Raw genomic sequence first — 22,430 nt, 5'->3', positions numbered from 1 at the left:
TCATTCCACAACCAGAAGCCTGAATCTCCCACTCTCCTTATTCCATTTTGCTCGGCCCCTACCCTTCTTCCTTCTGGCAACCCTAAGTTTGTTCTCTGTATTTTTACATCTGATTCTGCTTTTTGTTTGTTTATTCATTTGTTTTCTAGATTCCACATATAAGTGAAATCATATGGCTATTTCTCTATTGGCTATTTCGGACAGGGTGCTTATCAAAATCTGTGGAATACTGGTGTGTGTTGCTCTAACATCATCAGCTAAATATGCTGGAATTAGAAATAATGTGAAAGCTATTTTTGAAAAATGCCTGTCATGTTGAACACAGAAGAAAATGGGGTGAGCCTAATTCACTTAGCCTATTTCACTTAGCGTAATACCCTCTAGATCCATCCATGTCGTTGCAAATGGCAAGAGCTCTTTTTTTTTCATGACTGAGTAATCCTGTGTGTGTGTGTGTGTGTGTACCATATCTTCTTTATCCACTTATCTATCGATGGACATTTGGGTTCTTTCCATTTCTTGATTATTCTAAAAGTGCAATAAACATAGGGGTGCATATATCTATTAGAATTAGTATTTTTGTTTTCACTGGGTAAATACCCAGTAGTGGAATTATTGGATCATCTGGCAGTTCTATTTTTAATTTTTTGAGGAATCTCAATACTGTTTTCCACAATGACTGCACCAGTTTACATTCCTACCAACAGTGCATGGTGGTTCCTTTTTCTCCACATCCTTGCCAACATTTGTTATATCTTGTCTTTTTAATTCTAGCTGTTTGAAAGGTGTAAGGTGATATCTCATTGTGGCTTTGAGGTGCAAAAAAATAAAAATAAAAGCACAATTTTATGAGGCCTTCGATGTAGTAATTAAGGAGATTTTCAGAGTGTTTCTAGGTTTGGAGCCTGGAAGAATAGTGATATTGCTAACTTAAGTGATTTGGGGTGAAAATTATTTTCTTTATTTTTTATTATTTCTTTATTTTTGTCTTTTGAGATTTTGGTGTATCAGACAGTTCATAATTAATTTTAAGTTAAGTATGAGCAAGAAGGGTGTGTTAAAGTTCATATTAACTCACAGCAGGATGTGGAGAGAAATGAGGGGCAAAGGTTACTGGAGAGCATTATGGACCTTGCCTACGGTATGAGGCCATATTCCAAACTCCTTGTTTGAGATCTCAATCTTTTTATTGAAATACTTTGTAAAGTCATCCCCTGAGAATCAAGAAAAATATCATGGGAATAGGAAGGAAGGAGAGATTGTGGCAATCATTTATATTACAAATACCAAGCTTAATTATAAGATACCACCATCACCAACACAGTATTATTAAAATTAACATGTATTGCCTGCCATTCTGCTAAGATTTTATTTAATTTCATTCTTACAGTGTAATCAAGTAGGTATTGTTATTTTCCTCATTTTATAGATGAGATTAAGAATGAGACTACTAGAGAAGTTGCCAAAGGTCTTACAAAACCAAGGGATAAGTTTTTTATTTGAAATTTGGCTAAACCGTGTTTTGACTTTTAATGTTCATAAAATATCGATATGCCACAGTTTACAACTATTATCAGTTTTGTCCTCATTGTAATTGTTTTTTGCTCTGTGCCCTAAATTGTGAATGTTGATTATTTCCTGCAACCAAAAAAAATAATAAGTTAAATAAGTATGGATGTTCCACCTCACCCTCTCCCTTCCTCTCTCTTCCTCTCCCTGTCCCTGTCCCTCTCTCTAAAGCTCTCTCATTTCATGGAATGTAAGGAAATTTGATAAAAGTGTTATAACTTTAAAAGCTCAGTGCAAATGTCTCTTTGGGAATACCTAAACAGCATAAAAGTACAATTTGATTATTTACCTTAGTAATTCCATCAAATAAAAAATAGGTTATATGGAGCGCCTGGGTGGCACAGCGGTTAAGCGTCTGCCTTCGGCTCAGGGCGTGATCCCGGCAATCTGGGATCGAGCCCCACATCAGGCTCCTCCGCTATGAGCCTGCTTCTTCCTCTCCCACTCCCCCTGCTTGTGTTCCCTCTCTCGCTGGCTGTCTCTATCTCTGTCGAATAAATAAATAAAATCTTTAAAAAAAATAGGTTATGTATATTATATGTGTATGTTACGTATATGCTTTGTATAATATATATTATATATTATCTGTGACATGTCTTCTTGACTAAGGAGTAAAGATATAAGAAGTAAATGAATACTACTTTAATATTTCTCTCCAGACAGAGCAAAGTCTACATTTAACTATACAGTGTAATTGAGCCACTGCATCAGAGATGCTGGTGATGTAGAAAGCTTCTCAAGTGTTTTTTTTTTACTGTTTTTGTTTGTTTGTTTTGCTCTAGTCTCAACAAATGAACTCGGGAAAATACTTCCTTTAGATGATACAACTGGCTAATTCACTTCCCTCCTGTAGCTTGTGGTAATGTTTATCTACTTGAAAGATTGTAGTTCCTAATGGTTAAGAGTCCAGGTTCTGAAGACAGACTGAACGCGTTGGAATTCCAGCTACATCATTTACTTAGACAATCTTAAGAAAATTTCTTAGTTTCTACTGCTTTAGTTTCCTCTCTTTTAAAATGGAATGATTAATAATACTACTTACACTGCAGGTTGTTATGAGGATTAAATAAGCTACTCTATTTATTACTCATTCGGCACATACTAAGCTTTAAATAATCAAAGGAGCATTTGGTCATAAATATTGAATGTGATCAAAATAGAAAATACTGCTAGAATAAAGGTCGTGAATAGCATTTGTCAATAAGCCCTTTGTCCCAGCCCTGGTAAACCTCCTACAGACTGAGATTCTTTCTTATTACTACATCAAAATGTTCTGTTTGCTTCCTGCTGGCATGCATGCCCAAGTGATAGATGTGCTCTGCTTTTCAAGTCACACCAACCTTCCTCATAAACCAGATTCCTAGGGAGGAGGGGTGATTCATCTTCATATATGTTAAAGAGACTAAGCAAAATGAAATTTAGGCCTTGAGGATGAGTCTCTATTTTTCTCAGGATTTTAGCTACAGTGGCAAATGCTAATCTATATACCAGTCTTATTTTCGGATGCCCTGAAATTTTATTTTAGTAAGGTGTGAGTGTTGAAAGAGTAGATCATCTTCAAGTGTGGGAATCAGCACCCATGTTGCATTCTGTGAATTGTATGCAGGAATACGGTATTGATTTGTCTTTCCCATCCTAAAGCACCCCAGAGGATAAAAAATATTTGCTGAATTGAATTAGTCTCGTATACTGTATATAATATTTTAAAAATAACAAAATGCCATGTAGACGTTTAGAAACACTTAAGTTAATGGAAACAGTTTCAGACTAGAGACACCTGAAATAATTACAGGAAGGAAAGATCTTTCTTAAACAGATTAAAAGAAATAGGCATAAAAATATTTTTCTTCTTGAATCTTTTGGGCTTTTCTTGCATTCTCGTTATTTCTTTTATAATATATGAGGATGAGGCAAGACCGTGAGTGAAGAATTTGTCTGAGTTCATTGGAGAGCCGCACTTCTGTCTACACACTGTTGAAGTGCTTGTTTTAGAAAAGTTGATGGGATGCAAGGATGGCCGTGAGTGGAAAAAGTGATGTGCAGAGACCTCTAGAGACTGGAAAGCTTAACTACACTTAATACTCTGCAGATACGGTTCAATGCTATACAGTAATTGAATTACTTGGGGAGCTATAACACAGCTATAAAGAAAACAAGGTACAATTCTATTCCTAGTGATGTGGTTAAAATCATTGTTCTCAAAAGCCTTATGCTTTTGGCTATTTTCCCCTTAATGAGTTAATTAAGGTAAAATATGCTTTACATTTGCTCTACTGCAAAAACAATGATTAAACAACAGATGTTCAGACCAAAAAAATATAAATTATCAATGTGTGCAGAATATTTATTTTTAGAAAAATAGTAAGCATTTACCTGCTGCCATGACATAAGGATATCCTATTTACCTTACCATTTATTTGTTTTGAAAAAAAAAAAAAAAAGCTGGTGTTACATTTATTTTCCTCTTCTGGTATATTGGACTCCACCTTTTGATGCCTTTGACTGTGCCTGGAAAACTTACTTAAATGCCTATTACTAGTCCTATAAGAATTTATTAAAACGAAAATGCCAGTTTATAATATTGTAAACACATTTTACAATCAGTTGTGTACTCATATTAACTGCTTTTCCTCTATACAGTAAGTTTTGAATGGTGGCTATTTCCTGTTACAAAGAAACAGATCAATTAAACAAGTATAGCTTCTCCATCATTCATTCACATTCTCCCTCCCTCTTTCCAGCACAGAAATCACAATGCCAGTCCCCTACTTTTGGAATAATGGAGTGTCATTTGCAGTACAGAATTATACATCTTTTGAAGACAACTTCTGCTTTTCTACTAGGTTTCTTAAAATTTGGAACCCCTGATCATGGTATACAGATTTACCCTGATTCTGGGATTATCCATCATCAGATGGGTTCTCTCAGCTCCATCAGGTTTGGTAAGCCCAAGAATAATACATTGTAAAGTGGGAGATATACATGCAAGATTGAGTATGAGCAAGACCAGAAGGCCCAGGCAAACTGCATGCATTGGAAGACCAGACCCTGTATGTAATCTACCACTATTTCCTCAGTTTATACCTTCCTATGGTCAAATGAGAGGTGTATCAGGAGGAAAATGGCCCATCTTGTTTTACAGATGGGTCGGCTCAAATGTGGGAGCAAGGTAAAAATCAGCAACTGCACTACCGTCTCATTTAGGGTTGCCCTTGAAAGACAGAGGCAAGGGAACTATCTCTCAATGGGTAGAGCTTTAGGCTGTAAATGCAGTCATTCATTTAGTGTGGAAAAAGAAGTGCTTTAAGGTTAGAATATATACTGACTCATTCCTAGTGACAAATAGCCTGGCAGGGGCCTGGAAGGTGAACAATTAGATGAGGGACAAAGTTGTTTAAGGTAGGGTTATGTAGATGGACATTTGGGGGTAGATAAGAAATGAGAAGATGCTTGTATATTATATTTTCATCAGAGATCACCCATGGAAGAGGCACTGACAACCAACCAAACAAAATGACTTAAACGGAGCCAATCAGCTTTTGTTATCAGTGATTCCAGGGCTGACATCATAGGCACATTCCCCCCCCCCTCCGTAGGCACATTTTATTTTTATTTTTTTTCTTTAAAGATTTTATTTATTTATTTGACAGAGAGAGAGACAGCCAGCGAGAGAGGGAACACAAGCAGGGGGAGTGGGAGAGGAAGAAGCAGGCTCCCAGGGGAGGAGCCTGATGCGGGGCTCAATCCCAGAACGCCAGGATCACGCCCTGAGCCAAAGGCAGACGCTTAATAACTGAGCCACCCAGGCAACCCCACCCCGTAGGCAATTTTAAAAAGTGATCACAATGACAGATACGGAGCTGATGCTCAAACTGAAAAGCATGGTCCTCACTTACCAAGGCTTTTCTAGCTACTGCTACCCTAAATGTTCAACCTGCCAGCAACAGAGAGTAAAACTAAAACCCTATAATGGCATCATTCTTTGAGGAGAACAAATATCACTTAATGACAAATTGACATTTGGTGTTCCTTCCAATTGGAAGACCAGAAATTTATTGTGATAGGAATAGATACAAATTCCAGGTATGATTTTGCCTTTTCTGCATTTGAAGGCTTATGAAGTATTTGATTCATTGGCATGGAATCCCTCATACCACTGAGTGTATCCAAAGGAGACACTTTACGGTGAAGAATATAGTGAATTAGGCCATGACAATGGAATTGCCTGCCTCATCATATAACACACCAGCCAAAAGTTGCCACTTTGATAGAGCATTGGGATAGCATGCTGAAGTCACAGTTGAATTGTCACCTCTAAAACGATACTTTAAAAGGACAGAGAATCATTCTCCAGGATGTAAAATACCTTCTCACAAAGATGTTTATGTGGCTCTTAGCTCCAATGGGAAGATTATATAGACTTACATATTAAGTAATGAAAACTGTAGTAGCCCTAATTATAATCAGTATAACTAGTCCCAATAACTCCCTTGAGGAATTGCCTTCCTGTCCTCACAGCATTAAAGGTCCTGATTTCCAAAGGAGGAACATTTCTGCCTGGAACACAGCAAAAGTCCATTGAGCTGTGGCTACTGCCTGGACACAGGCTTATTTTTGTCCGTGATCCAACAGGCATCAAGAAGAACAACCATTTTCAGGTGTAATTGATTGTGATACTCAGGCCAGGAAGAGGTGCTACAGAACAATGGAGTCAGTAAGAAGTATATCTGTACCCAGACAATCCACTTCTGTACTGCTTAATATCCCTTCTCTAATTTTTTTTAAAGATTTTATTTATTTATTCGACAGAGACAGAGACAGCCAGCGAGAGAGGGAACACAAGCAGGGGGAGTGGGAGAGGAAGAAGCAGGCTCATAGCGGAGGAGCCTGATGTGGGGCTCGATCCCATAACGTCGGGATCACGCCCTGAGCTGAAGGCAGACGCTTAACCGCTGTGCCACCCAGGCGCCCCCCTTCTCTAATTTTGATAGTAAATGTGCAACTGGCATGAAGATGGCGCAGTGGCCAGAGTCCCAGGTCCCTCAGGGATGAAGATCTGGTTCAGCCCATCAGCGAAGCCATCAGAGGTGCTGGTGGAAGGTAAAGGGTTGGTATCGTAGGGAGAAAATGAGTATCATTCTGGCCCTGAAATGAGCTGTCATCATGCGGAATGTAGTTCCACCCCCTTACTTTCCTTGTCTAAGTTTTCAAGAAGAAAGACTCAGTAGGATCTCACAGAACTGCTTCCTGATTGGATCTGAACGGGGTAAATCATGGAGCACATACAGATACACTACCCAAGATCCTCCTTTGAGGAAGGGCTGTTGCCACAGCTGCAGGGAGTGCTGGCAGCAGAAATTCTTCAGCTCTAGTCTCTCCAGGAATTACCTCAGTTGTAGAGAAGCACCTGCCCAGTCATGATCTGAGGTGGTAGCCCAGATGCATGAGTGGTCTCGGTGGAAGTATACAGTCTAGCTCAATAGGGACAACTCTCAGATGCTATTTCAACTTCATAACCCCTCCCTTGCCCCCATGGTATTGGCTGAAGCTGTCAGGCCTGAATCTAATTTGACTTCTTTGTCTATTTTTGGCTTCTTCTCCTTCGCTCCAAGGGCTTTCCTTAATAAATATTCTAAAAACTAAATTCTTTCAGAGTCTGCTTCACATTGAACAAAACCTGCAACGAATCCTATTCTTGATCCACACACTTTGTCTCATATATTTTGAGGTTACATTATTTGACCTGCACAATTTCATGAATAGTATACACTTAATGGGTATTGTAAACTTTATCATTATTAAATGAGCATCTTTCCTCTGTAGTGATTTTATCTTAAATCACACTTTGCCTGAGATTAATTTTGCTACCTATGCTTTATTCTTGTTTATGCCTGTTTATCCTTTTCTTTTTAAATATGCATTTCCATTCTTTTAGGTGAGCATTTTGTAGGCAGCATATATTTCAATCTTTTAAAAATCCAATTTAATAGTGCTCTTTTAATAGGGGAGCTGAAATTTTCTGTGTTTACAGTTGTAATTTGTATGCTTGGAATTATTGACTTTATAATTGTGTTTCTCTTATTTGTTCCTTTTTATTCATTGTATTTATTCTTTTTCTTCTCTCTCTTGCTATGCTGTTTATGTTTAGTTTTTGTTACTATTCTCCAGTGATTTTAGAGGCATATGCCGCTCTTATACTTGGCAGCGGTTAACATACAGTTTAAAGTAGGCACCTCTGCTTTTTCAAAGCCTTGCAGACAATATGTGGGGAAAATAACTTCATAACCAAAAGAGCATAAGCAGTATATCTCTGGTGCATTTTAATTTACACTTGATCCTAAGAAACTCATTATAGGAAATGAGTTTTTAACAGTTCTTTCTTAGCAACATAAGGCAATGAGCAATTTAGATACACAAGAACATTTTACATTTTTGGATCCAAATTTTGTGATTTTAGAATTTTTTGTTTACATTTTAAAAATGACTAACACTAAACTAACTCAAATGTAGTTTGATGTTGAAAGGATTTAGCTCAGTTTGTGAGTATTTATGCAGAATCCCTCTTGAAACCAAAATAATTTTACTGAAATCAACCATAGTTTACTTAACAACACATTTAGAAAATACTGTGTATGTTTTCCCAGCAAACAAACCATTCAGAACCCACAAATTTGATGTTTCTGCTAACCTTTTCATCAAAAGCTGTTTCAAAAAAGATGTGAGAAGATTAGCAAATGATTAGTTTAAACTTTCTATTTTAGTGTAATCAAATAGTTCACATTTCTAGATTGCATTTTTTTAATAGACCAGTATTATTTTCTTACTCAGCCCAGCTGTTTTTGACAGACAGAATAGTGCAATTTGGGAAGAAGTGGTAAGGGAAGTTTATAATCTGACTACAGAGACGGAAAATTACCTCAGTACCAAATATGTGGGGATCCTGCAAAATAAAATGAAATGCCACAATTCTCAGCAATGACCTAAAGGAACTGGACCTGGGGAGCACTTCAGTGTTAGCTTTGACTGTATCATGCAGTACATTCTAATTCCTTTTTGTATGAAGAAATTTGAAGTTCTCAGGTATATTATAGATATAACATGTATTTCTGGCATTATCAACTAAAAACTTGTGTTTACCTATCCATAATTCTAGTCAATATCATTTCAGTTTTTATGGATTACTCTGAACATTAATGACAATTGTTCGATATGCTCTAGTCTAAGTCATTAATAAGAGAAAAAGGCTAGATATGAAAATAATTGATGCAAAACTGTCATCAGTTCTTATTTCTTTACATTTTTACAGTGTTTTATTAAAATATATTTGACTATATGGCTTAATTTATTTTCATGTGGAAGTCATGCATAGAATTATAATATATTAAAATCTATTTTTCTATTCTATCAATAAGTAGAAATAATTGCTAGTAATAATGCTCATTTTAGAGTCATTATTGGCAACTCTACCCAAATCTCATCTCCTGCCAAAATTTTTTTCGAAAGTTAGATATGGATTTCTATATTTACATAAAAATAAATACATAATTTTTCAATTATTTTATTGTGATAAAATACATTCACATAAATTTATGATCTTACCATTTTTAAGTGTATAGTACATTCATATTCCTCTGTGGCCATCACCACTGTCCATATCCAGAACCATTTTATCTTACAAACCCGATGCCGTATCCATTAAACAACTCTCAGTTCCCCCCTTGCTCCAGCTGATGGCGACCACCATCTGCTTTCTATCTCTATGATTTTGACTACTCTAAGTACATCATGTAAGTATTTAGATCATGCCATATTTGTTTTTTCGTGACTGGCTTTTTTAACTTAGCATAATGTTGTCAAGGTCCACCAGTGTTGCAGTGGAACACGAGTGCACAAATCTCTCTTCTGAGACCCAGCTTTCAATTCTTTGGGGTATATAACCAGAAGTGGAATTGCTGGATAATATGGTAATTCTATTTTTAATTTTTTGAACTACCACACTGTTTTCTTGCAGAGATTTTGCTATTTTCAATTCTTTGGGGTATATAACCAGAAGTGGAATTGCTGGATAATATGGTAATTCTATTTTTAATTTTTTGAACTACCACACTGTTTTCTTGCAGAGATTTTGCTATTTTACTTTCCCACCAACAGTGCACAGGGATTCCAGTTTCTTCACATCCAGTTTCTCTACATCATAACTTTTATTCTGGTTATGTTGAAAATACTGTCCAGTACTCAATGAATGGTCTTGACACCCCTGTCAAAAATCATTCGACCATATATGCAAAGGTTTATTTCTGGGCTTTCTATTCTATTCCATTAGTCAATATCTCTATCTTTGTGATAGTGCATTGTTCTGATTATTGTAACTTTGTGCTTATTGGCAATTTGAATATCATCGTTAGAGAAACGTCTATTCGAGTCCTTTGACTATTTTTGAATTGGGTTTTTTGGTTTTTTGCTGTGGAATTTTAGGTGTTCTCTATTCTGAATATTAATCCATTATATGATTTGCAAATATTTTCTCCCATTCTATGGTTGCCTTTCAATACTGTTGATAGTGTCCGTTAATGCACTAAAGTTTCTACTTGTTATGAAGCCCGGTTTGTCTATTTTTCCTTTTGTTGCCGTTGCCTTTGACGTCCTATCTAAGAAAGTACTGCCAAATCCAATGTTATGAGAATTTGTCTTATGTTTTCTTATGAGATTTTTATAATATTAGATCCTACATTTAGGTCATGGACTAATTTTAAGTTAATTACTCACATGGTGTTAGGTAAGGGTCCAACTTCATTCTTTTTCATGTGGATATCCAGATTTGCCAGGGTCATTTATTGAAAAGATTTTCCGATCCCCAGTGAATGGTCTTGGCATTCTTGTCAAAAATCATTTGACCATATATGTGAAAGTTTATTTCTGGGCCCCCTATTGGTCTATATGTCTATCTTTATGACAGTACTACATTGTTTTGATTATTGCAGCTTTGCAGCAAGTTTTGAAATCAGAAAGTGCGAATCTTCTAGCTTTGCTCTTTTTCAGGATTGTCCTGGCAATTCAAGGTCTCTTGAGATTCCATATGAAATATAGCATGTGTTTTTCTATCTCTGCAAAAGATGTCATTGGAATTTTGATAAGGATTGTACTGAGTCTGTAGTTTTGGGCAATATCGATATTTTAATATTAAGTTGTACAAGCATAAACATAACTTTTTTTCATTTATTTATATCTTTAATTTCTTTCAGTAATGTATCTTAGTTTTAATATTACAGCTTTGGGGGCGCCTGGGTGGCTCAGTCGCTAAGCGTCTGTCTTCAGCTCAGGGCGTGATTCCAGCGTTCTGGGATCGAGCCCCACATCAGGCTCCTCCGCTATGAGCCTGCTTCTTCCTCTCCCACTCCCCCTGCTTGTCTCTCTCTCACTGGCTGTCTCTCTCACTGGCTGTCTCTGTGTCAAACAAATAAATACAATCTTTAAAAAAAATATTACAGCTTTGGCCTCCTTAGTTAATTCCTATTTTATTCTTTCTTTTTTGAAGTGTTCAAAGATTCATTAGTTGTGTATAACACCCAGGGCTCATCACAACACGTGCCCCTCTTAATACCCATCACCTGGCATTTTTAAAAATTCTTTTTAATACTATTGTAAATGGAATTGTTGTCTTAAATTCATTTTCAGATTGTTCATTGTTAGTGAATAGCAATGCAACTGATTCTTGTGCATTGACTTTGCATCATGCTACTTTACAGAATTTTTAGTTCTAAATTCTGTGTGTGTGTGTGTGTGTGTGTATGTGTGTACATGTGCAAATTTTAGGATTCTGTATATTTATTACCCACAAATAGAGATAATTTTACTATTTTCTTTTTAATTTGGACAACTTTATTTCTTATCTTAGGCTAATTGCTCTGGTTAGAACTTTCAGTGTTATGAATAATGGTAAAAGCTAGCATCCTTTCCTTGTTCCTGATCTTAGAGGAAATGTTTTCAATTGCTTAGCATTGTATCATGTTTGTTGTGGGTTTTTCATATTTGACTTTTATTATGTTGAGGTAATATCCTCTTATTCCTAGTTTGTTGAGTGTTTTTATCATGAAAGTGTGTTGAATTTTGTCTGATTTTTTGCATCAGTTGGGATGATCACTTTTTTTGGTCCTCATTCTGTTAATATTGTAGAGTTAATTGATCAATTGCTGCATAATGAAGCATCCTTGCCTTCCAGGAATAAATCCCACTTGGCCATGGTATAACTCCTTTTAATATGCCACTAAATTTGGTTTGCTAGTATTTTGTTGAGGATTTTCAAATCAGCATTTAAAAGGCATATTATCTCTATTTTTCTTTTCTTATACTGTTTTTGTCTGGCTTTGCTATCAGGCTTACACTGACCTCATAGAATGAGTCAAGAAGTATTCCTTCCTCTTCAATTTATTCTTTGATCCATTGATTGCTTAAGAGCATCTTATTTATTTTCCACAAATTTGTGAATTTTTAGTTTTTCTTCTGTTACTCATTTCTAACTTCACACTGTTGTGGTCAGAGACTTTACTTTGTATGACACCTTTTTAAAAAAAAATTTAGTTGAGACTCAATTTGTGACCTAACATATGATCTGTCCTGGAAAGTACCACATATGTACTTGAAAAGAATGTGTATTCTGTTGTTGAGTGTTCTGTAAATGCCTTTTAGATCTAATTGATTTTGTGTTGTTTACGTCCTTTATATCTTTATCTTCTGTCTGGTTGTTTTTTCCATTATTAAGATTGGGGTCATGAAGTCTCCTGCTGTTATTATAGAATTGCCTATTTCTCTCTTTCATTCTGTCAATTTTAATATATTTAATGTATCTTAATATTATGTTATTAGGTATGTTCATTTTTATAATTGTTACACATTCTTGCTGTGTTGAAAATTTATTTATATGTAATGATCTTTTTTGTCTCCTGTACTCTTTTTTTTATTTTAAGTCTTTTTTGTCTGATATTAATATAGTCATTCCTGCTCTCTTCTAGTTACTATTTGCATGGAATATCTTTTCCCATCCTTGTGCTTTCAACATGTTTAGTCTTTTCATATAAAGTAAGTCTCTTATAGAAAGCATATAGTTGGATTGTGTTTTTTTTTAATCCATTCTTCCAGTTTCTATCTTTTGATTGAAGAGTTTAATACACTTATATTTGAAGTAATTACTCATAAGGAGGATTTGCTTATGTCATTTTGCTATTTGCTTTCTATATGCTTTTATAGGTTTCGTGTCCCATGTTTCTCACATGACTGTCTTCTTTTGTGTTTAGCTAATTTTTTTGTAGTGAAAGACTTAAATTCCTTTCTAATTTCCTTTTATGTATATTCTATATCTATTTTCCTTGTGGTTACCGTGTAGACTATGTTTAGCATCCTACAGTTATAGCACTTGAACTTGAATTGCTACAAGTTGAACTTCGATAACATGCAAAGACTTTGCTCTTTATAGCTCTATCTCCATTTTTTTTTCAGTTGTTGATGTCACAAATTAGATCTTTATATATGTTTTATGGTGTGTCCAAAAACATACAAATAATTTTTAATCCATTTGTAACTTAAATTATGTAGAAAGCAAAATGTGGGAGAAAGTTACAACAATACTAGCTTTCTTTCAATGTATTAGTCTCTTAAATCATGTAGAACATAAAAAGTGTAGTTACACACCATTACTACAATATTAGCTCTTTAGATTGCTCAAATATTTACCTTTATTTCTTCACACTGTCTAGTGTCCTTTCATTTTGACCTACAGTCCTTTTAGTATTTCTTGTATGGCAGTCCAGTGACACCAAATCCCCTCAGCTTTTGAAGGACAGTTTTGCTGGATCAGATTCTTAGCTGACAATTTTTTTTCTTTTATACTTTGGACATATTAGCCCACTGCCTTTTCTCCACCAAAGTTTCTGCAATCTGTTCTTACATGTGACAGGTTGCTTCTCTTTTGTTCCTTTCAAGATTCTCTCTTTGTCTTTGTCTTTCATATATGTTTTGTATGGATCTCTATGGCTCATTGTACTTGGAGTTCATTCAGCTTCCTGGATGTTTGTATACATGTCTTTCATCAAATCTGGGAAGTCTGACCACTAATTCTTCAAATATTCCCTCTGCTTATTCACCCCTCTTCTTCTGGGACTCCCACAATGCATATGTTCTCCATTTCACAATGTCCCAGATAACTTAGGTTCTAGTCACATTTCTTTCTGTGTCTCAAACTGGAGAATTTCCATTGCCCTACCTTCAAATTAACTGATTTTTCTTATGGCTTCTTGCATCTGCCTTTGAATCCTTCTAGTGAAGATTTCATTTTAGGTATTGTATTTTTCAGTTTTAGAATTTTTTTTTTCTTTTCTTTTTTAGGTTTTCTGTCTCCTTACCAAATTTCCATTTTGTTCATACATTGTTTTCTTGACTTTATCCACGTCTTCCTTTAGTTCTTTAAGCATCTTTAAGACAGTTTAAAGTCTTTTCTAGTAGATCCACCATCAGTTCTTTTCATGAACATTTTCTGTTGGTATATTTTTTTCTTTGAATTGGCCATATTTTATTATTTTATTGTGTGTTTTCTGATTTTTTGTTGTTGTTGTTGTTGTTGAAAACTGGACATTTCAATCTAATAATGTGGTAACTCTGGAAATCAAATTCTCCCTCTTTCCCAGGATTTGCTGTGGCTTGTTTTTTGTTTTGTTTTGTTGATTATTATGTGTGTTATGCTGATTATTAGCCTAAGGTATAAACCTCACGTCTTTTCTGGTTCTTTATGAGCCTACATCTTTCCTGCTGCTAGTTTTATTTGTTTTTTAAGCTTTTATTTATTTATTTGAGAGAGAGGGAGAGAGAGAGAGAGAACGTGAGTGAGAGTGTAAGAGCAGGGGGAGGGAGAACAGACTCCCTGCTAAGCAGGGAGCCCAATGTGGGGCTTGATGCCAAAATGCTGGGATCATGACCTGAGCTAAAGGCAGACATTTAACCGACTGAGTCACCCAGGTACCCCTTGAGTGTCCTAGTTTTTAATGTTTGTTTCCCAACGGAGGACTTTTAAATATTCTGGAAGTCATGTCAACCAGAGGGGGAAGGGATTGTAGCAATGAGAGGAAGCACAACAATAGCTGCTGCCTTGGTGTGTATTTCTGTAATCAGAATCTGTAATCAGAGCACAGATCTCCTATATTTGGAGGGTAGGGTCTTTTTTGTCCACACTGGTTCCCACAAATTGTGTGCAAGCTGTTCTTGAAATGCATGCGGTGTTACCTACCATAGGGCTGGTGGATGGGGAGGGTGTGTAGCTGCTACTGTGCCATAAACTGAAATGGATTAAAATTAACTATAGTTTACCTTCTGAGCCTTCCCCCTGGAATTTGCAAGGTTCCAATAGATTCTAGAGTTCCAAAACATTTGCATCAGATAGATTCCGTCAACGCAATTGTTATCCAGGTGGAAGGACATACTCCTGGTGTTTCCTACCTTGCCATTGTCCCAGAATCCTCTGGTATATATAACTTTATATAAAAAATTCAAAGTGTGTAATTAATAAAATTAAGTTAAGCTTTTTATAGGTGTAGTAGACTAGTCAATCAACAAGAAGAACCTATATTAGCTTATTCTATGAAGATAGCAAACAGAGAAAGAGGATATTGAGTATATGTAGTGAAAAAATGATTCACTGTTGACAGGAGAATAAGAATGAAAACAAGATAAAAGGACACTTTTGGGGCATTACTTTTTAATAAGATTTTACCCTATAAAATGTTCTTCTTCTTATTCTTTGCACTTGCCAATAAGTGATATGCTAATTTATTTGTTTATTTTATAGTGCTTGTCTTTCCCACTAGAACAAGAGCTCTGCAAAGGCAGGATTTTTCTCCCATTCACTATTGCATCTCTATGGATTAGGTTCTGAGAAGATATTTTCAGGGAGTAAATCTAAAACAGGTAAACTTACTCAGTTCAGTGTGCTTAAATATGTATGTGTAAAATGTAATCTCTTAAACACTCTGATACAGTGTTAATATTTTGTTGCCAGTGGGAGAGAACCAAAATGTATAAATCATCTTTTCTACCGTAGATTTGTCCTTTTTTACATTTTTATTATTATAACATGTTTGTTGAATATATTTGGCTTACATTTTTGAAAAAATAAACAATGTTTTCATGAGCTAGGTTTAAATTAGGGAAAGGATGTACCAATAAAACAGGTGACACAGGTAGAGAACTTACCCTAGATTTTTCTTATCACATAAAGACTGAAATGTTTAACAGTCAATTTCTCACAATTTGATAAATGTTGTAGTCTCAGAGGTTATAATAAGGATTTTTGGTAGTTTGAAAATTATTAACTTAAACTATATTAAAGATTAAGAAAATTCAGTTTTTAATTCCACTTATAGAAGTAAGAGATTGGTTTTTTAGATCTCTCAAATCATTCAAAATTGAAATCATTTTTATTTCTTCATTAGACACCACATTCTATAATTTCTCTTTTAGAAAAATAAAAATTATTAGTGTTATGTACAAGGTCACATTAATAAAAGCATTATTTTCCAAGTATACTGTGATAATTAATATTATTATCTAGCCTACTGGAAAAAAATTGGGATAGATTGCACTTTGGTGAATGTCATTGAAAGATTCACATACAGAAAAAAAATATTTAACATAATTACTCAATCCTAAATCAAAATGGGAACACACACTGAGAATGTCCTTTGAAAAGAAATATGCTAAAGAATTGTGTAAGACTTACTCATATATGGTTATTATACTAGTTTTCCACTAATTGCCAAAGAATCACTATTTTATTTCATTCTCCCCTGCTGAAGCTCTATTTAATGTCTTTCAATCAAAGAAATACATAAGAGTGGAGGAATAAAGAGACACAGTACTTTCAGATTTTACATTACCCCTTACTGAGTAACATCGTACTTGAACAAGTTTTTATATTTCTTCATTTGTGGGGAAATTAGCTCATGCATGTATTAGTGACAGAAAGGAAGTTGTCATACTGAGAACAAATAATTTTGTGTGAGACTCACTAAAGAAATAGTTTATTTAATGAACAATTTAAAGGTCATCTGGAAGTTTGATAATGTTGGAAACTTAAAAGAAATTGCAGTATGTAGCATTTATAATATTTATTTGATTACTTGAACAAGTAGAAAAGCCTTTATGTTGACTTTACAGTATAAAATTACATCTGCTATAAGTCAGATTCTGTTTAAGAGAAAAAAAAACTAATGCAAATGGTAAAAATGATTTGGAGGTTAGCAAAATAAAAAGACAATGGTTCAACCTACAATTTTTTGACTTTGTGATGGTGCAAAAATGATACAAATTCCTTAGAAACTGTACTTCAAATTTTGAATTTTGATCTTTTTTGTGGGCTAGTGGTATGTGGTATGATACTTTCTCATGACGTTGGGTAGTGGCAATGAACCACATCTCCCAGCCAGCCACGTGATCATGAAGGTAAGCGACCAGTACACTTACAACCATCCTGTACCCATTCTGCTTTTCACTTTCAGGACACTATTTAATAAATTACATGAGATATTCAACACAATTAATAAAATAAGCGTTGTGTTAGATTATTTTGCCCAGTCGTAGGTGAATGTAAGTGTTCTGAGCATAGTTAAAGTAGACTGGGTGCGGTTATGATGTTCAGTAGGTTTGGTGTATTAAATGCATTTTTGACCTAGGATGATTTCTCTCACTATGTATGGATTTATTAGGATACAGCCCTAATGTGAGTCGGGGAAGATCTGTATACAATTTTATTTTCGGTATTTCATAGACTCATGGAACTGAAAGAAACATTAAAGATTACCAAATTCAAAATCCTAATTTTTTAAATAAGAATCAGAAAAGTTTATATTAATGTTAGAAAATGTGTTCACTGATGGAAGCCACACCCGTAATAACTTAAATGCACACAAAATTTTTGGTAAATTGCTGTAGTTTGTGAATTATCTACTAATGTGTGTGTTTTTCTGCTATATGTAATTTTTTATTTTATCCGAGTTCACATCTAGTTCTTGCTTCTAAGCCTCATGTTGTCTGCTGTATGGTCATTTTCCTCTTCAGTACCCAACCAACTCCTATTTTTTCATTGGAGGACCAACTCCTATGTGTCAGTCATCCCCTAGCATAGGTAGTAATTTCTTCCTGCTCTGGGCTGCCATCGCCCTGTGCTTAAAACCCCAGCAGAGTGCATGCTACTTTTTTTTTTTTTAAGGAATGAACAAAATTTGATTTTTTTTTTGTTTTAGATAATACTTAAATATTCAGAAAGCTAACATTTTAAAATTTAAAATATGTTGGCTAGGTTTATCTATGCATTATATTTACATCATGATTCTGATTTTATTTTTCCAAGAGCAGTTGCCCAGGAGGAAAGAAAGGCAACCTACAGTAGTCTTTGTGGCTTGTACCATCTTCTCAGGCCAGGTGTCCCACAGCAGAGCAAATAATTGAGTAAAGAAGCAAGTGTCCTTTCCCCTCCCCCCTCCGCTGCTCCCCTTTATTTTTATTTGAAGCATTTCCAGAAAACAAATGCAAAATTAGGTTTGGCTATAAAAAGCTAGATGACTACCCCAATTCAGAACTGTGTTTCATGAGAGGAGACCTGGCACTGACAGGACATGAATTGCCCCTCACCTACAGGGACACAGTGACAGAAGTCCAAGTCACACATAAAAGTCATTTGCAATCTCTGAGCAAAGGCACAGCTAGGATAAACTCTGTAAAATGAGGGGATTTGACCAGACTGGCTATCACAGGGCATCTAGTCAGGAAGGCTGGCTCCTGAGCTCAGCTGCGAAGACTCGCCCTCTCTGATACGCCAGATGCAGGAAGGAAAGTCTGTTGTGCTCTGGCACCAACCTTCCGATACAAAAAAGAACTATATTGAGAGTAAAGTAGATAAAGTGAAAAACTTTTACCATACTTGTGGGGTAAATTAATATTCAATAGTTTAAAATTTATGTATGCTATAAAACACTGTGGCAAACTATAGTCCTCAACAAATAAACCAAAGACAGTCCTGTGAGGATATTAAATTTGAGAGTAAGCCCAGTGAATTGCTAAACCCTAAGAGCCCATAACCTGCCTGTCCTTTATATAGTATTTTCCAGGTCACCTAGACAAGGGTATTTCTTGTTTCATGGAGGCTCTGAAACACTTCTTTAAAAAAAAAAAAAAAAAGGCATTAAGAAATGATGACTCAAAGATTTTAAACCCTAATGTTACAGGCAAAGCTTCATTTTTATGGAATGTAAAATTCCGTTAAATGGAATTTAAGCTCATTAAGGGAGACCACTACTAAATCGTGTCCCTGCAGCATTTCCAGATACTTGGGCATGGCTCACTCAGTCCCTGCGAATACCGTACAGGACTGATGAGCTTCATGTCTTCACTTCCGGCATTCCACTTATTCTAGGAATCAGGGTGATGTGTATTTGATACCAGGATGATTATCCTGTTCTGCCTTGGTTATTTGGGGTTCTTGCTGTAACCCGTTTTCTCTCTTTTAAAGACAAGACTTTCCAAATTCCGTCTTATTGGCCCGCTCTTCTATGGGTGTGATATTCATTTCAGCAGCTACAGAGGCAGAGGTCACTCCTTCTGTGATTCTGTTTAGGTCTTGCAAATATTAACAACTTCTTCCAACTCTTGTATTGTATTGTATTGCCCCATTTCTAATAGCCTCTTCCTACAGCCCAATAACATCAAAGGTGCTTTTACTTGCCAACAACTTTGCTTTGCAGATCCAGAATTTAGCAAATTTTTCAGCCCCAGGAACACCAGACTATATGGTAAATATTTCATTAGAAAGTACATCCCCTTCAATGATCTGCAGACACTCCGTTAGAGTGTTGTTAATTTTATAGGACAGTTCAAGTTGTGCTTTCTTTTCTTCATCTTCTTTTTCCATACTGTTCCAGAATGAAATATTAATTTCTTCTATTATTTTTCTTTTTAAGTTCCATAGGAGACTGTTTCTAGATTTTTCCCCTTAGATTTCTGCCATTCTTCTAGTTGTTCCCCTCAGTCCTCTGCTGTGATCTTCTTAATATTGGGATTAGTTTGGGTCCTATTTGGGACTCTTTTTGCATTTACAGTTTGGTCACCGGATTGAGTTTTGGGAGCTGTCTTATTGAGAAAACGGATCCAGGGAAGAGTCTTTTTCAACTTGGAGTCCAAAGTCTGTGCTTTTTGATGATAGCTGTTGGTGTATTTATTCCCATTGGTGCCATTTGCTGTTATGTTAGGGGTGCTTGGAATAACTGAATTAAAACTGCCAACTGTCAGATTAGGACTTTGGCTTAAGGCTTTAGATATTTTGCAGTGCACATGAGTCCAAGATCTAAAGCAGTTTTAGTGGATTTCTGATCTTGCTTAGTGTTTGAATGTCTGTTGCTATAGCCTCCCTGAAGCACACTGAGACATGTCCTGGGTTTGGTTTGCCTTACTTTTTTGTTCAGTGACAGTGTGTGACAGTACCTTAATTTCATTTGGTCTTCCATATTTATCCCTATTAACCTTTATATCCTTTATGTCCTTGACTACTTCTTTCTTCGATGCTTGAGTCCTACTAAGGGTCTGAACATAATGAGAGGGAAGTGTCTTTGGGGGTTTTTCTCCTGGTCTTACAGGATTTGGTCCTCTCGAGAGTTGCTGTGAATTTACTAGTAGAATCCTAATTTGTGTTTATCTAATAAATTGTTTATTAACTCTTTCAGAACAGCACTATTCCCCCTGAACTTTGGCCCAAGGCTTGTTTAGGAGCCAAATTGCTCTTGGTTTGATTATAAGAGTTAGTCTTTGGCTTACCTATTGTCCATAATTCAGATCTTTGGCTTCCTTTCAGAGTCTGAGAAGGTCTGGGGCAAGTCTATCCAAGGATTTATTTTCCACATGGTTATTGTCCACTGAGTCTGCACATTTAACATTTCCTTGATTTACTATCTGCTGTTTTGCAGTTTTTAATTCCTGTATATTAAGTGACCCCACAGTTTTTTTAGACAGTTCTCCAGTAGTGAATGACCTAGCTTCATGCTGTTCTTGACTGTTGCTGGAAGGCTTACAGTTTAAGTTAGAAGAAATACATCCTGAAGTCAGCCTTTTGCCCAGAAGTCTTGGTGGCCCCAACTTTGGCTTCTGGATCCTGTGGTATTGGCAGGTCTGGGCTCGAGTTTAATGCTGCTGGGTCTTAGAACTTTGGTAGGCAAAGCAACATGATTGGTAACATCCTTTTTTTTTAGTATAATAATAGATTTAGCCTTAGGTAGAAGATTCAGACAGTTACTCAGCTTTTAGATAAGGTTTGGTGTTTTGGCACGTCAGTTTTCCCTGGGCTGGTAGGCACTTCTGGACCTTTCTCTGCCACTCTTTAGCAGCTGTGGATGGCCCCGGTGGCACCATGACTCCTATGTGACAGTTTTTCCTTCCATTTTTTTAAATTTAATTGTTAAGTGTATCTTCCACAGTACCATCAGAGGGATCTTCCTGAAACACATTTGATCCTTAGTTTAAGAACCAAGTTCAATGAAAAAATAAAATCAAAAGTTGTTAATGTTGATGGATAGAATAAGTTTAAAAGGGACATCTGAACTGAACCTTGGTAAAAACCTGTGTCTGGTGCCCAGTACCCAGAAAACAAACTCGTAAATCTTTGTATGGCATCAAATGTTCAATATCTATTCCATCCTGGTCTTCTGATTTTTATTGTACAGAAACTCTGTCCCTCACATGCAATATCATCATGCCTTGATAATTTTAACATGTTATTTCCTCTCCCCTCTTCCCACATTCCTTTCTCCAGAAATTGTGGTGAATGGGCTCTTACTTCAGGCCCAGATGAAATGTGGCTTCCTTGTTGAGTGACCTCACACACTCAAAGTCACTGTTTTCTTCCTCATATTTCCTGTTACACTTTTAGTGAAAGTCAAAATCTTTATAATGGGCAGTGGGACCCTACATTATTCTTTGCAGTTTGCCTGTCTTCTCCACATCTTTGACCTCATGATATTGCCTTAAAGCTTTTCCTCTGGTTACTCCCTCTGTCTTCAGTGACCTTAATGCAGATATCCACTTGGCTATCTTCACATCCTTTAAGAGTTGCTTAAATGACATCTTCTCAATGAGGCCTATCATGACCACCATATTTAAAATTGCAATTGCCCTACCAATCAGCTTTATGCTATATATTCTTTCATAGTATTTGTCGTCTTATAAAAAAACTATATAGTTTATTTATTTGACTTATTTTTAAAATAGTCACCCAATAGAATGTAAGTCCCACGATTGCAAAGGTTTTGTCTGTGTTTTTTTTCCATTGATATGTACCAAACATCTAGAATAGTGCCTGTGTAATAAATATTTATTAATTAAGTGAAAAATAAATCTTGAGCAAGTTACTGCCTCTTTAACTCTATTTCCTTGTATTTAAAAAAGAGGTCATAGGGGCGCCTGGGTGGCACAGCGGTTAAGCGTCTGCCTTCGGCTCAGGGCGTGATCCCGGCGTTATGGGATCAAGCCCCACATCAGGCTCCTCCGCTATGAGCCTGCTTCTTCCTCTCCCACTCCCCCTGCTTGTGTTCCCTCTCTCGCTGGCTGTCTCTATCTCTGTCGAATAAATAAATAAAATCTTTAAAAAAAAAAAAAAAGAGGTCATAAGAATTCCTAAGTGAGAAAGCTATTGTGATTAATAAATGAGATGATGCATGCAAAGCAGTTAGCATAATGTCTGACTCATCATAATTAATTAATAATGTTAACTCCCATTATTAATGGTTTTACTGTTTTCTGGGTTTTTAAGATTCAAAATCTTAATTCATAACTATTAA

At 35.9% G+C, this 22,430-nt stretch overlaps 1 pseudogene; it reads right to left on the bottom strand.

Moving 5' to 3' along the window:
• Window positions 1–18,717: 18,717 nt before the first annotated feature.
• Window positions 18,718–21,006, bottom strand: LOC113255812 (cytoskeleton-associated protein 2-like; annotated as a pseudogene).
• Between the last annotated feature and the right edge of the window lie 1,424 nt (window positions 21,007–22,430).

This window comes from Ursus arctos, unplaced genomic scaffold (assembly GCF_023065955.2).
Source record: "Ursus arctos isolate Adak ecotype North America unplaced genomic scaffold, UrsArc2.0 scaffold_11, whole genome shotgun sequence".
Lineage (NCBI taxonomy): Eukaryota > Metazoa > Chordata > Mammalia > Carnivora > Ursidae > Ursus > Ursus arctos.
This window is presented reverse-complemented; position numbering and strand designations above follow the sequence as displayed.